The sequence below is a fragment of the Schistocerca nitens genome, chromosome 6 (assembly GCF_023898315.1).
Source record: "Schistocerca nitens isolate TAMUIC-IGC-003100 chromosome 6, iqSchNite1.1, whole genome shotgun sequence".
Lineage (NCBI taxonomy): Eukaryota > Metazoa > Arthropoda > Insecta > Orthoptera > Acrididae > Schistocerca > Schistocerca nitens.
In genome coordinates this window covers 177,892,686-177,910,207 of record NC_064619.1, presented here as the reverse complement: position 1 = coordinate 177,910,207, position 17,522 = coordinate 177,892,686, and the positions used below count along the sequence as shown (strand labels likewise).

The window sequence follows — 17,522 nt, the reverse complement described above, 5'->3', positions numbered from 1 at the left end:
GAGACCTGAAAACCAGAACACAGAAGAAACCGTGTATCTTAAAGTGCTTTTAGCCACAGGTCTTAGGGATCAGGTGGGGCACAGCTGTTCCAGTTTTATAGGGCTTTTGTGAATTTATTGTGGGACTGTGGGTGCATTGTGTACAGGTCAGCAAAGCCTTCCTTACCCAAAGATTATTGACACCAACCACTATGAGGAAATTAGGCTGGCCACGGGTGTTTATGGGACCAGCCTCATAGCCAGTCTCTGTGCTGAGGCTGGGGAATTGCCACTCACCATCCAGCGAAAGCTCCTCATGCTGTGTCAGGCATGTTAAGCTCCTTGCTGCTGCAAATTCATCTGCACACCATACTGTTGCTTGTCAGTGTCTGGAACATCTTTTCTCCAGTTGTCCACAAGCAACAATGCCATTTGGGAGCTGTGTACAGTATGTGCTGGAGTCACTTGGTGTGGAGCAAGTACAACCTCAACTCCAGAGTTTTAACTGGCTGCCACCCTGGTTATGGTTATTTCAGAGGCCCACAGTGATTGTAGGTTTTGTGCGGTAAAGGAGAGATTGCACTCCTGCATATGTTTTCGGTACATTGTTTTATGACGTTGTAACTGAGCGCTACAACTCTGTAGCTGTATTTCAGGATAGGTTTCAACAGCAGACCCCTTTGATTGCTCTGTTGTTTTCCCCGATCATATTCTCAAGATCCAACTGTCTCAAGACTTTACTGTCCTGGATGTGGAATTATATGTTATCTTGCAGGCACTGGAACAGATAAGATGTGTTTTTAGTGCTAAATTCCTTGTCTGTTCTGATTCCTTGAATGCCCTTCACTCTCTTCATCACAAGGACTCAGCAGATAAAGTAGTCCAGAATATCAAGGATGCCCTCCTCTGACTACAAAGGCTGGGCAAGGTAATATCTTTGCGCTGGGTGCCAGGGCACATGGGTATTGTAGGGAATGAAAGGGCAGATGTACCAACCAAGGAGGTGTGTCACGATCCTCAATTAGTTCAGTCCGCCACCCCTCTACATGCTCTCACCTCACTGTTGAGATACAGAGTCATGTGTTGATGGGAAGAAGAATGGCTGGAAGTGACAGATGTTGCATCTCATTAAGTCAGCAATCTGGCCATGGTGTACCTCCTTCCAGCCACGCAGGCAGCATGGAGTCCCCCTCACAGATCTCCACATAGGCCACAGCTCTATGATGCATAGTTTCTTTCTCTGGCAATACAACCCTCACACGTGTGGTGCTTGTGACATACATCTCATAGTGCACCACGTTTTATTAGGCTGCATTTTATTTTTGAACCACATTGTGGTGGCTCATTTGCTGACTATTTTAGCTGACAATCAAATGAATGTGGTACGACTTTTAAAATTTTTGTAAATTTTCCAACTTTGTCTCTGAAATTTTAGGCTGGCTGGTTCATCCCTGTTTTTGGTAAGTGATCAGTCAGCCACATACTGCTGTGAATCTGTTTTAGTTATTCCAATCTGCATTGTGTTTTAATTGAAAGTTTTTAAACATCTCTTCATTTGTGGTGTTGTTTTCCATGTTGGGAACTAGTGTGACTGAATGGGTGTTCATGAGTGAGGCTGGGAGAGAGTGAGTGTCTCAGTTTACCTTTCAGTTCTTTAATCACATTTTCTATGTTTTAACCACATTCATTGAAGTGAATGTGGTCAAAACGTAGAAAATACGGTTAAAGAACTGAGAGTACAATGGCTCTGGGTACTGTTTTCTATAACAGGCCCAGCCCAAACCCTCCTCAACAATGACAACAGCTGGATATTCTTCTGTTAGACCATGACCACTTGCACAATACTCTGGATTCTGTATTACATAACAGATCCAGCCCAAACCCTCTTGAACTATGGTAAGAGCCAGATGTTCTTCTGTTAGACTTTGGACATGAACTACCTCCAAGTGCATCATCAGTGTGTGAACCAGTGCAATTAACAGTACAACTTTTGAACTGTGGTGCATTTCACAAGACACCCACATCAACTGCGCCATGAACAGTGGTTGGAAATACAAGTACTTCACACGTTGGCCACCCACTACACTGCATTTTTGGTATCGTAGGCATTCTGGGTGATGATACCAAATTTGTGACACTAATTTGCCAACTGGCAGAACATTTTGATCTCATCAGTGATGACTTATTCATACCATCCACTCAAAATAAATACAATGGGCAAAATCAGACCTTTTGCAGGCCCTGTAGCAGACATTGGAACAGCAGTTACAACAAGCAATATATGAGGAGATTTTGCTGACAAGACATTGTCCCAGCTTAGGTGTCAGCAGACAAAACTTGATGCAATCTAATGCTGGATGCAGCTCTGTCAACACTGTGGATGATGAAACTTACATCACAGTTACAAGTGGCAATTATCACTCTTGAGGCAGAGCCTGCTGAAAAAAAAAAAAAAAAAAAAAATTCTGGCTGATAGGAAATTTACCATGATGCAACACCATTAGCAAATATACACCACAGATAATTCCACTCCACACAGCAAATGGTCACAGTCGAACACCAAAATCACTGACATGCCTCTTGCAACACAAGTTAGTACAGCGCATTCGTTGTCGCCACGCAGTACAAAAAACTTAGGCACCTCTGCCACAGCAAATTTCACACAGTCCAAAGTGCAATTATACATGATCTGCAATGGCACAGTGCAACTCATTTTAACAACTACTGACCCAGCAATCATTAAAATGGGTTGCACCAAGCCATTGTAGATCATGTATAGTTGCACCTTGGAATGTGTGAAATTTGCTGTAGCAGAGGTGCCTACATTCACTGTGCTGCATGCTGACATGAAATGCACTGTACTAGCTTGTGTTGCAAGAAGCATGTCAGTGATTTTGGTGTTCTACTGTGGTTTTCAAGTGTTGTCTGCTGAGATTGCGAAGTTCTGGATATTTGGTATCAGGTAGCTATCATACATGTTCAGGAGCTGAGAGCTCTATAGTCCCCACACAATCTTTCTTTCGCATGAGTTTTATTGGTGATTCCCATGAGCTGTCCAAAGAGTGGACAGCTCTCAACTGCTGCCTTTATAGCATGCAGGTTGCTGGGGCTAGACAGCACACTTTGTATTAAATTGCTCAGTTGTATGTGCTACCGTCTTCAGAGTGGACTGTAAAAAGGCACACCTCCAATTTCTCATGTATACTGATGGTATTTGCAAAAACAGCAACATCACACCATTTTGCTTGTTTGAATGTGTTCTCATGTCATATGATCTGATGAAACCATCCCAAACGTGGCAGTATTTCATAGACAGGATACTTTTTAAATTTGATTTCTCCTATGCCTACTTTGACCTATCTTCATTGTTTTCAGCCACAGCCCAGCAAGACAATCAGCTCTTCAAAAAAGTTTTCAATGCCTTACAGGACCTAGGCATGGCAATTAATGAAGAGAAGTATCAGCTGCTGAAGGTTGAAGTAACCATCCAAGGGCATAAAGTAAATGCTGCAGGAATCAGACCTACAGCTGATTGAACTGATCTCAGCAAACAACCCCCCCTCCCTCTAAACTACCACAAGCTTTGACACTTCTTAGAGAACTTCTATCAGCATCACCTACTGCAAGCAGCAGCAACCCAGGCACCAGTAAATGACACCCTTGCTCAGCTGAACAAGCAGGGGGAAAAGACGAGTAGTTTGACCAATAAAATGAAGAATGCATTAGATCTTGCTAAGGACTGTCTAGGATGAGGAATTATGTTGGCTCATCCCATTCTGAATGCGCAGCTCCCCATCACCACAGACACCAGTGACACCAGTACAATGGCTGTACTGCAACATGTTGTAGGGGATGAGATTCAACCACTACGCTTCTTTTCAAGTAAAATGTTTGAACATAACTCCCGCTACCAGTTTGCATTCAGAGTCTGTTAATTCTCATCATATGACTATAATCACGTCGCAAACCTTTCTACATGAATCAGATAATTACAAATGACAGCTTCACCAGTGCACTTTGCTTTTATATGTTGTGTATGTAATACTACCTCCATCTGCATATGTGCATATCGTTATCCCATGACTTTTGTCCTATCAGTGTAAAGCTAACAGAGCCATTGAGTGTAATATTGAGAAGCAGTATGAGTGGTATACACAAATAAAATCAGTAGCAGCGAAGGTGAATAGAAGGCTCATTTCGAGTCATCCACCATCCAGTGGCATCACCCTTTAAACCACCATCACTTATTGCGAATTGGGAATTGTGTTTTATTCATCTCATGACGTACATTTGCAATCCATTTGGTTTGTGTACATGAGACATGTCAAAAATTTATAAAACAATTACAATGATTTTTACATTAATAAATAATAGAACTATAATAAATAATGACACTATAAGGATAGCACATTGTACCCAGCTCAAATATCCAGTTTGTCCTGCATGAATTCATCCACTGAGTAATAACACCTCAGTGTCAGTACCTCAATACCTTTCTTTTAAGTCAACCTAAATTCATCTGCATCAACTTGTTGCCTTTTAATTTATTACAAATTTTCATTCCCATGTACTGACATCTCTGGGCATTCAGTCTGAGGCGGTGGGTGGTGAGCATAAAATTTTCTTTCGGTGGGTGGGGAGCATAAAATTTTCTTTGTTTCTGGTATCATGTGAATGGACAAAATGGTTTCCCTCAAATAATTTATGTCTGGTGTACAAAAACATAATAATCTCATATATGCATAAGGATGGCAGAGTTAATATTTTAAGTTTTCTAAATAATGGTCGACATTGTTCTTTGTGATTTGTAGTGCACATATTTCATATGATTTTTTTCAGTATTTTTAATATCTGCACTATGTTTGTTGAGTTACCACAAAAAACAATACCATACCTAATACTGGATTAGAAGTAGCTTGTATATGCTACTTTTCGTGTGTCCGTGTCAGTTGCAGTTGACAATATTTGCACTGCAAATGCAAAGCTGCTCAGTTTGTTCGCCGGGTTTTCAATGTGTGCCTGCCAGCTCAAATTTTTATCTACATTTAAACCTATGAATTTGAGTGAGTCAACTTCTTCTATACCTTGGTTGTTGTGTACAATCTCAATCTGCTCACATTTTGACTGTTTGGTTCTGCACTGCATCATGTGAGTCTTAGATATGTTTAGATTCAAACCATTTAGCTGAAACCAAGTTTATAAGGTAATGAGGGTACTGATCACAGATTTGGGAATTTTTTCCAAGTCCTGATCTTCAACTAAGACAGCAGTATCATCTGTGAACAGAACTGATGGGGAGCTGATATTTAATGGTAAGTCATTGACATAAAAGAGAAATAGGACTGTGCCTAATATGGAGCCTTGAGGAACACCCTGAGATATTTTTTTTTTCCAGTCAGAAAAATAATATGTGCCATTTGAAGAAATGCTAACTCTTTGCTGTCTGTTGGATAAGTAGGATTTAAGCCATTGTAGGGCACTGCCGCTGATGCCATACTTTTCAAGTTTGTAAACAAGCAATGCATGGTTTACTGCATTGATGTTGTTTTTACCCTGCTGAAAACCAAATTGATTGTTTAGAATAAGATAATATTTTGCAATGAAGTTTTGGATTTCTGCAACAGCAAGTTTTTCATATATTTTAGATAGGACTGGGAGAATCGAGATACGATGATGATTTCCCATGATCTCTCTTGATCTCTTCTTGAAGAGTGGTTTGACTTCAGCATATTTCAGTACCTCTGGGAAACAGCCCTCTTCAAAGCATTCATTTATTATCTGAACTAGTGGGTTTGCAATTCTATCGTGTACCACTTTAATAACTTTGGTGGGTATTCCATCCCAACCTGCAGATTTTTTGTTTCTTAATGTTAGAATAGCATTTTCTACATCCTCCACAGAAACTTTCAAGAATTTTGTAAAGTTTTCAGAGTTTTCGCCTAGGCCAAAGGGATTTACTTTGTTGTGATAATCTGTTACATCTACATCAGACTTTGCTACATTTGTAAAGAATTCATTAAAGTACTCTGGTATTTGAGTTGGATTTACAATAGTATTTCCTTCAATGTCAACTTTTGGAATTTCTTAGTTACAGGTTTTAACACCTAACTTGGATTTAATGACTGACCATACAGCCTTTGTCTTATTTTTATGATTTAAAATTAACCTGTTGTTTGCCTGTTGTTTTGCTGCCTTGACAACTCTTTTAAATGTGGCTTTATAGAGTCTAACATATTTAATGAAATCAGTATCTTTATTATATTTTAGTTCTCCGTGCAGTTGCCTTTTCTTTACACTGGAAATTTTTATGCCCTGGGTAACCAACTTTACCGTATTTGTTATTTTACTTCTGCAGAGACTAGATGGAAATGTTTCATTAAAGTCTCCAAGAAAACTATTTAGGAATTTCTCAAAGTTTTTGTCACTTAAGTTACAATAATCAAAAGGCCATGTTTTATCTCTTAGCTTCTCACTAAATGTTAGCAAGTTTTCTTTGCTAAAGTTCCAGCTCATATGGGTTCTCATACATGAAATGTTCCTGTCTGCCTGTGGCAGCTCAATGAACAATGCACAATGAACTGAAATACCTAGATCTAGACAAAATTTATATACATCTTCATATACATAATTAGTTAGAACATTGTCAATGCATGTTGCTGATTGCCCATTGTGTCTGGCAGATTCAAAGAAATTCAATTTGAAACCATATTTCTTTACTAAGTCAGTGAAACTTGAAGCGTGGCTACTATCAAATGTGATATCAATATTAAAATTAGCAGCTGTTGCAACTGTTTTTCTTTCTTTCTCTGCAAAGGTCTTCTAGCATAATTTGAAGCTTAGATAAGAATAGTTTGGTTGTTGATGTCCCTGGAATTCTGTATATTGAGATTATTATAACATTTGCTAGTGAGTCCACTATTTCTACACAACAGCCCTCGAACACACATTCTTCATTTAAATAATTAAAACCATTTCTGGTCTCATAATTTATATTATTATGTAGAAGTATACATGAGCCTCCATGTGACTTGTTTCTTCTGCAAAAGCTACTTGCTAATCTGAAGTTCCCTATTTTGTTTAGAATTTTAATGGTGTCTTCAGTAAACCAGTGCTCATTTAAACAAACAACTTTAATATTTGCGCATTCTGACAGAATGATTTCCAATTCATCTATTTTGGAGCTTTTATTGTTAGAAGCATCAGTGTTTAAGCCATTTATATTCCAGTGGATAATGTACCTACTTTGAGTATCACTTATACGCTTTAGCACATTTCCTGTCAGATAATGGTTTGGTTCTGTCTTTCTTAATGCTACACAATTTTTTTCACTCCCATCATTACTTATAAGGTTCCCTTATTTTTTATGATCTGGCAAGTATCTACGAACATCTTACTGAATATTTTTGAGCCCAACCTATTCAGATGTAGATCATCTTTGGCAAGACACTTTGCACTTAGAAATTTGCTGGGATCAATGAAAACAGGACTACAGTGATATGTTGCTTATGAGGAGGTGCTTGCCCATTGTACCCCATCCTTTAAACTCCCCATGTAGATTGTGCTTTCTAGACTGCTGGTAGCAGTTATTCCTTCCTTGATTTCATGAGGTTTTTTTACAGTCATCCTTCACAAGGCTCAATGGTCTGTGTCCATTGGTACATGAGGAATACCTGGTCTCCATTTAGCGATGCTTGTTCCTTCATGTATCCACCTCAAAAGTCGATTTGGGGATTTCGATCTCTACATGAGGCTCAAATATCTCTGGATGGCGCGGAGTGAATGATATTTGGACGGAGTGAGAGGAAAGACAATCCATTCTGCAGCAGTGTTTGATGCAGATGTATGTAAAGTTGCTCTTGAGAATGAAGTGCACGTTACATTACGTGTGCTTTGTGTGACTGGAAGTAGTTCCTACTGTACCATGGCCAATCCTTCCTACACTGGTAACCCCGTGTCTGTCATAAAATACACAATAAATTCGCTCCCCCCTTAACTGAATATAGACAACATACAGAGCAATTAATGAGCAATGTAAGAATATAGCATTGTATTGTGTATTACATCACGACAGTGTGCCCATTGCGCAATGCAGTGCCCATCACACCTCACCTGGGTTACAGTACCAACAGGATTGCAATACAGGATGTGCGGTGTCATTGTTGTGCAAATACAGTCGTGAAAACCGAGAGCATTGACAGTTCACGCCTCTTACCTATGGACATTCACTGGCCTAACTATATCCCAAGAATGGTGGTCAACAATGAAAATACTTTTGGACTTTAGAGAGCAATGCTGCCACAGACAGTGCTTTCAACCAACAACATAATCTTAGCGCCACTTTCGTGTCTTCTGCACCTTCTGACCCATCAATTGGACATAAGCAACTGCTTACAATGTCATCACAACCAGTAGTGTGCCACGAATAATCAGCAGCCTTGCTGCCTACTACACTGAACAACGCTACAATCATGTCTTCAGCCTCGGCTCAGAGGTTCAGCCTGCACTCCAAACTGCAATAGTTTGACCAAGTCATCCTGGTTTGTGGTTTGTGGCAGTGAACAATTTTTGCAGCAACTAGAATTTTAGATGATAGTTGAAAATACATTAACCTGGTCTCCCATCTGACAGGATAAGCTGAACTAATCAGCGACCTTATCCTGTCACTGCCACATGCAAACAAATACAGTGCAGAGACTTACTCATACTGTAGTGTCGTGGAATAGTAAAGAGTTGGAAACATGGAATGTTGTCAAAGTTTCGTTGCCTATGCCGAGAGGTTAGGTTAGCCAAGAGGTAAGAGGATTGCACATGTATCGGAATGTGTCGTTACGCAGGGGCAATGGCCTGGTTACATACAACAGGTGAGAGAGAATTGCTTAGCATGCAGGTTTGTGTTAAGATGGAGACTTTCGTACAGTGTAAGACAGAGGTATAGCATCAACTGTAGTGCATTTCACAACTTTGCGTAAGTCTGCCATAACAACACGTAACTCTGTCACAAGAACACCTAAGGGGAGAGTACGACAGATAAGTCAGCAGTATAAGTAGAACGAATGCATTCATTACAAACGAGCATGACGTCAGGACGTCACTTGTGCTTCCTTTAAATACACCAGCTTTGATAGCAACAAGGCACTCACAGTTAGACTTGCAGTGAGATGTGTACTGGGTAGCTGCGTAGGGCTCAGCTCGGTGATCAACATGTTAATCTTTATTAAGCAGATGTTGCAGTACAGGCGGCCCATCCAGCAGCAGACGTGAGGGGACAGTACCAGCTCTGGTCCTCTCTGCTGCTGCTGTCAGTCATCAACCCAGGTTTAGCAGACATTGTGGCAGACTCGCTCGCCGCCAATGCTGACCACATCAGTGAGCCGTCGTTGAGATCGTGCAGTGCCTAGGCCCCGTGCATCCGCCGTCACAACCGGGTGAGCCGAAGACACTGCGGCATTGCAGCCCGTTCCGCCTGTCCACTGCGGCCGAGTCACCAGGAGGAGCAGGAAAAAAGACGGGGTGGGATAGAGTACACTCCGCACTACGAGAACGCCTATCATGCCGACAACGCCGGGACTCCAACCCGGAGCCTCCTGCTGTCTGCCGCCGAGATGGCCGGCCAGCCACGTGCGGCCGAAGTAAGGGCATTCCACGCTACGTCACAGCATGCAGCACTGCGCTAGCAAGATTGGTGTGGCCAGGAGCTGGTGTCATCGCTACGAGTCAGCGAGGACTCGGAGAAGGTCGTTGATATCACCAAGCTCAGCCAGCCTGTGTTACGCGGGCCACATTGTACTCGGCAGGAATAAAGGTGTCATGAATTAATAATGTTTCTTTGGCATTTCTGACGCGTCCACAGTCATTTCCTAGCATCCTGACAACTGGAGAGGTCACGACTCGGCCATCCTGACCACCGTAGGCGACCGGGACCACCGGGGCACCTACAGTACACCAAACAACAGCTGCAAGACGCTATCAATGACCAGTATTTCCACGACAACACGTTCACAAAACTTTGGCATCGTCTGTATACAGCTACTGCTATGCTGGATACGACATTGTGGACCCTACGGATCGTCAAGTTACTGACCGAGTTGCAGCTGGCGATGATCATACTCGAGTCCGCACTTCTAGAAAAATGACTTGCACTAGCGGATCACATGTTCTTGGTTATATGTCACCAGCGAATGCTGAACAAGTAGACAGGTGCCCCCTCACGTAGCACTGCACTGACAATGTCTTGCACAGCACGATGTCCCATTCAATCCAGCTTGACACAACTTGAGAATGATGTCACACCTCTCCGGCAACTGATAGCACGCCGTAACACGACCAACTGGCCTGCATTGCAGAGCAACGAAACACCTGTCATCACAGCTGGCCCATAGACATTGCTCCACTGGTCCCACTATCAATTCGGAAACACTGTTCACAAATGTCTTGTTCCTTGCAAGTTCCCAAACGATGGCGGTGGACCAAAGTAGATGCTTTATCCCATCTTATGAGGAAAATCATCTACCCCACTCACGTACGGTGAAAGCTCGTGTCGTCACCACAACAGCGATGCAAGGATGCCTCTTTGTGCCAGACCACACTACTCAACAATACTATTTAGTGGACATGGGCTTCAAAATCAGCTCCTTACCACACAGCAGCGCATCAGGCTTTGAACTGACATCAGCACTCCTACTTCACTTGGCAAACAACTTGGAGAGACCAGTCCACGGCACTACTACTTGCACCATACCCCCTTGCGACAAACCTTCAATGCACCTGTGCATTTTATGTGAAACACATCAGTGAACTAATCATTGGCATGGACTTTCTACAGTTCTATCAGCTCTCGCCCAGTGTGATACATGTAGCACTGACATGCCATACTACCAGGCAGTGCATCGAGGGACTTTTTGCTATAAGCATGCCTACTGGATGACATTCGCTCTCACATCTCACCACCAAAGACTCTTCTTCCGGAACACTCCTTGAATGCGGATGATTGATAGACGATATTTTCGCTACCCACCAACGCCACATCGACTGCAACACACAAGCACAGGCACTATGCATCGACAAAATAGACCTCCAGCACTGCATTATGGAGACACAGGCAGCACTCTCATTGGTGCACGAATACTTTCGTGTCCTATGCCCAGCCACGTTCCACGCACAACAGTCACCTCACTGCAGCATGCACCGATAATGCCTAACAATATTCACAACAAGGTCAGTGCACTGCAGCGCACAGTGTTTGTGAACAGTGAACCTGACTTACCTACCTCTTGCACTTGGACCCACGTGTGTGCAGTGAAAGATGGAACAGCGCATTGAATATTGACCACTGATCGTCCTGCAGATCGTCACAAACCTAGCAGCTTGTGACATTCAGACCCACAGACTGCTGAAAACGCAATGCAGGAACTTTTTCAAGTGGACATTGTCTGACTCTCAGACAGCGCATGGGCTTCACGCATTAAGTTCGTACTTAAGAAAGATGGTTTAGTCTGACTTTGTGCAGGCTATAGGATACTCAACTCCAGAACTGTACATGATAGTTTACCTATAGCTAACATTCAAGATTTACGCACTTGCTCGCTGGTGCAATAGTATTCATTGTTACCGAGTGTAAGAGATCGTATTTACAAATACTGTTGCAGCTGGAAACGGCGATCGCCACCTCATTTGGGCTGTACAAGTATCTCTTCATGCTGTATGGCCTCAAGAACGCTACACAAAAGTGGCGACGTTTTATTGATGGACTACTCCTTCGATTTCTATACTGCTACAGCTATCTCACAGTCCATACTCATCTTCTGCAGTACTAGTGATGAACATTTGCATCACCTAAAATGATTTCTAGCTGCACTATGACAAGGTGGTGTAGTCATTAACAAAACAAATTCGAAACTTTGGCAAACACACGTGACGTTCTTAAGACACATTCAATGCGCCAGGCATCAAACCAACGGCAGAATGTATGGATATGACGAAAAACCTTCTAATTCAGAAACTTTTCACAGCCCGCATTGATTCCTTGGAATCCTTAACTTCTCTCGGCGACACCTTCCCCATGCAGCTGCATTAGTCTCCTCTCACAAAGGCCTTAGCTGGCAAAGACAGACACAGAAAAAAGAAAGTCACATGGTTTATAGAGATGACAGAAGCATTCCATCAAGCGAAGATCTGTTTTGTATGAACTGTTACGATGACACACCCAAGCCCGAAGCTCAAGATGACTGTCGTGAGTGACACTGCAATGGGAGCTGTGCTTCAGCAGGTGGTAGACAAGGTGCCCCAATCACTTTGGTTCTCCCTCACAATCTAAATCATAATCTTTTGACCGAGAGAGGACATGCACCAGTAAAATACTTCTGCCAGTAAATCAAGCGTCCACCAAGTGACTGTGTACACAGATCATGAACCTCTGGGGGATGCCATCAAGAACCCATCTCAGGATGCCAGTCTATGATGCTTCAGACATTTGGACCTTATTGCACAGTGCACCACTGACAAACGTCACATCCATGATGCAGACAATATAACTGCAGACTACCATTCAAGAACCAGTGCAATTTCTCTTCAGTATGACAACGAGCACATTGCAGCTGAACAAACAAACGACCCAAGCATCTAAGATCTCCTCAACGACCATTACACAAAACTCTGTGTCGAGTGTCAGTCTCTCCCCATGTCTCAAGCAACACTACTCTGTGGCGTTTGCAGGATGAGCCACAAACGCTGGTGCCTCTTACTATGCACCACAAAATATTTGAGCAACTACAGGGCTATTACAAATGATTGAAGTGATTTCATAAATTCACTGTAGCTCCATTCATTGACATATGGTCACGATACACTACAGATATGTAGAAAAACTCATAAAGTTTTGATCGGCTGAAGCCGCACTTCAGGTTTCTGCCGCCAGAGTGCTCGAAAGCGCAGTGAGACAAAATGGCGACAGGAGCCGAGAAAGCGTATGTCGTGCTTGAAATGCACTCACATCAGTCAGTCATAACAGTGCAACGACACTTCAGGACGAAGTTCAACAAAGATCCACCAACTGCTAACTCCATTCGGCGATGGTATGCGCAGTTTAAAGCCTCTGGATGCCTCTGTAAGGGGAAATCAACGGGTCGGCCTGCAGTGAGCGAAGAAACGGTTGAACGCGTGCGAGCAAGTTTCACGCGTAGCCCGCGGAAGTCGACGAATAAAGCAAGCAGGGAGCTAAACGTACCACAGCCGACGGTTTGGAAAATCTTACGGAAAAGGCTAAAGCAGAAGCCTTACCGTTTATAATTGCTACAAGCCCTGACACCCGATGACAAAGTCAAACGCTTTGAATTTTCGGCGCGGTTGCAACAGCTCATGGAAGAGGATGCGTTCAGTGCGAAACTTGTTTTCAGTGATGAAGCAACATTTTTTCTTAATGGTGAAGTGAACAGACACAATGTGCGAATCTGGGCGGTAGAGAATCCTCACGCATTCGTGCAGCAAATTCGCAATTCATCAAAAGTTAACGTGTTCTGTGCAATCTCACTGTTTAAAGTTTACGGCCCCTTTTTCTTCTGGGGAAAAAACGTTACAGGACACGTGTATCTGGACATGCTGGAAAATTGGCTCATGCCACAACTGGAGACCGACAGCGCCGACTTCATCTTTCAACAGGATGGTGCTCCACCGCACTTCCATCATGGTGTTCGGCATTTCTTAAACAGGAGATTGGAAAACTGATGGATAGGTCGTGGTGGAGGTCATGATCAGCAATTCATGTCATGGCCTCCACGCTCTCCCGACTTAACCCCATGCGATTTCTTTCTGTGGGGTTATGTGAAAGGTTCAGTGTTTAAACCTCCTCTACCAAGAAATGTGGCAGAACTGCGAGCTCGCATCAACGATGTTTTCGAACTCATTGATGGGGACATGCTGCGCCGAGTGTGGGAGGAACTTGATTATCGGCTTGATGTCTGCCGAATCACTAAAGGGGCACATATCGAACATTTGTGAATGCCTAAAAAAACTTTTTGAGTTTTTGTATGTGTGTGCAAAGCATTGTGAAAATATCTCAAATAATAAATTTATTGTAGAGCTGTGAAATCGCTTCAATCATTTGTAATAACCCTGTACATAACATGAGCGAATCTGGTGGGAAGGCTATGGTCTATCTGGTGGGAAGGCTATGGTCTATCTGGTGATGGATGGATTTGTACAGGCCAAAGTCAAATGAGACTGTCGTCGCTGGTGGAAAGCTCCTTCATGTGCCAGCATTGCAGGACAGGCAGTCACACACAGCTTCATCTTGGACACTTTTCCCTGTCCTTAGACTTGATTCCAGCATGCTCACCTCGACATCACTGGGCCTCTGCCAGAGTCAGAAGGATTTCGATACCTCCTATCCATGACCTACAGGACATCACAATAGGTGGAAATCATATCTATGTGTCACATTACAGCTGAATTAGCTGTATGTGCATTCATTGAGCTATGGATTATCTACTTCAGCATACCTGAACTATTTACCACTCATGAGGGCCACCAATTTGAATTGGCCCTCTTCAGCACCCTGTGCCACCTATGCAAGATCACCCACACATGGACTACCGCATATCAATTGCAAAGTAATGGCCTTGCCGAGAGGTGGCATAGGTCATTAAGGTGGCCCTTAAGTGCCACAGCATTTCCTGGGCTGAGGCACTCCCATGGGTCCTGCTTGGTATTTGCTCACCGTACAAGGATGTCTCAGGCAGAGGTGGTCTACACATAGCCGATGGTCTTGCCTGCAGACTTGCCTAGCCTACGGATGACAAAGATGAGATGGACTTGTCTACACTAGTTTGTCATGTTCAGCAAAATATCTGGAACATGCATGTCCTGCCATCGTCAGCTCATTTGACCCCAAAAATATTTATACACAAAGAACCTTGCCTCCTGCAACTTTGTGATGTTGCGAGACGACGCTGTATGAGCAGCTCTACAGCCCATAATCAGGCCCATATATGGTGCTCAAACATGGCCCACAGATATTCGACATTCTAGAGTGCAGCAAACCTATGACTGTCTCATTCGCTCGATTTAAACCTGCTTGGGTGCTCCAGGATAACTCCACCTCAACCCATTGAGACGTCGACATCCCGGTCAACGAGAAAGACGATTAACATAGACTGCTCACGTCACCACCGCCCTCAGATTCGATGTGAGATGGGCAGCACTTCGACGAGTTTCCACTGCCACCTTCTCCATCCATCGCAACATCTGGGTCATGATACGGTTGTGTCAGACCCCTTCCATAACATCTGGTACAGTAGCACATGAAAAGCAGCAGCATGTCTTACAGTACCACGAGAAATGGCCTCCGACATTATACGATCAGTCACGCACATCCATTGTTATTAAAAAGGAAATTGGGCCTCAGTAGCGAAACGGACTGCGATTGGCTAGCGCAGTGACGTCACTATAGGAGCAAAGCGGGGCAGTGGCTGGCGCAGCGAGCGGCTCTCAAGCACAAATAACTACTTATAACTGCAATAGGTTATCAGGAAATTGTTTAAAACAGTCAATTTATATGTTTAGCTGTTGGCAATTGATGAAGAGCACCATTGCCGGGATTTTCGTCTTTGTGTTGTTGCTGGTGCATTTTGCATTTTCAGTTTCATATTCAGGAAGCCAATGCAAATGAAAAACCTTGCTTTAAAATATAATTTGCTAATTTCTAGTGAAAAATCGGCACAAGTTGTTTGGACAGCAGCGCATATTGTTTACACTATATATCTTTCTTTCATAACACTTTCCAAATTGGTAAATCCATAAAAAATTAATTCAAAATGCAGCACTTTATGCAGCCAAGCCAACCGCGAGATAGGACATCAATCCAGCTGATATGACCCTCAACTAGCAGTAAATCTTAAGATATGACTAGATGGTGTTCCCAGTGCGTCGTCATACTTCTTTGTACAAAACACGTTGTACCCGGCCAGGTACCTGATTCCTCCTGAGAAGCAGTCAGGTCCCTCCCTGACAGCTGACTCTTCTGGTGTAAGTTGAAGGCGAAAGTTAATATCTTGCAGTTCTCTTTCACCATCTACCGTTTCCAGTGCTTCGGTCATTCGGACAAAATTTCTCTGAACAGATGTGTCATCGAAAGTCGCAGTAATCTGCTTCTACCGAAGTTTCATTTGATAAAGGAATGCCATGAGCATTGTGCCCGAAAAGTAGCACCCATAATCGATATTTAACTTCTGTTGGAGGACGATTCAAGTGGCAATGACAAGCTCTCTTAAGTGTGAAAAAAATTTTTCCAGTGCATCTTGGTTCAATCATGCAGTTTGAATATATTATATCCGCAGTGGCTGAAGGTCTGAAGACAGTCCAAATAACGAGTGAACAGTTGTCATTATGTCTTTCTGGAATGGGAGCAAACGATTTGTACTGTTTACGAGCATTTTTTCGCCACATGTGCTGCGTTCCCTTAATATTCTTTCCTGAACATTTTTGTGCATCCCGTAACCACAGGATAACGTGCTCTTGTCTTTGAATCTGCGAGCATTGAGGGTGTCAAATGTGTCATTTACAAGTTCAGAAAAATTCTCTTCTTTGGGCACAGGTACCTAGTGGCTTCCACCGTGATACTCGAAAAAAGTTACATTGCTAAATAAACACTTTGAAGTTCTCTGTCCTTCACAGTGAGGTGAATCTGTGACAGTTTAGTACTCAACTTTGTTTCATTCGTATCTATTCCGAGCAGTCTTCCTACAACCGATTTATTAACAATTTTCCCACCTGGAAGCCTTATTCCATCATCTAGAATGTGGTTCCTCTTTAATTTAAATAAATGTAGAATATCTAAGAACACCCAGATTCTTTGTTTTCATACTGCGGATTTGGAAAGTAGGAATTTGTATCTGTTACATTAAAACCCTTACACACAATTCGATTTCTTGCGCCGACGTCGCACACCGCCGCAACAATATTGTAGCCAACATCCTGTATGACGCAGATGGTAGTGTTTAACTGATCAGCTTTTATCTGTATGACAAAATCATAGTAGGCTGGCTGCCTGCACACTGAAAACAAACGCATCTCAGAACAAGTAACACCTTAGTTTGCACTCCTACAACACGATCTTCATCAGAATCGTATGAAACACTGCTGTCTACAGACACTTCGTCGAGTGAGAGCATAAATATACATTCAGCTTTTGACAATAATGAACTTTAATTAGCTGCAAAACGTCTGAAAGCACACCAGGAAAGAATGTGAAAGAGATGACCATCTTTATAGTGTTGATCGTCCTGGAAGTGGGAAACCAACCTTATTTCTTAAAAATAAATAATGCTTCCTTGGTACAGCACTAAGAATAACTCCTTTGCAGATGTCTTCTCTTTGCCATTTCACTTGTTTCTTTCCATTCAACAAGTAGTTTATCTGCATTCTTGAAAACAGTTTGCCTGATAATTATCACTGTCTTCTGCACTCACATCTTTTGATACTTGTGCTGATGTTTTATTTTATCAACACAAACTTTCACTTTTATTTTCATGCAGTTCTCATTATACCTCAGA

At 42.7% G+C, this 17,522-nt stretch overlaps 1 protein-coding gene across 1 annotated transcript in view; it reads right to left on the bottom strand.

Moving 5' to 3' along the window:
- The window catches only part of LOC126262577 (tubulin beta chain-like), a 309,685-nt gene that overhangs the window by 74,223 nt on the left and 217,940 nt on the right, over positions 1-17,522 (bottom strand). The gene's annotated exons all lie outside the window — the stretch shown is intronic.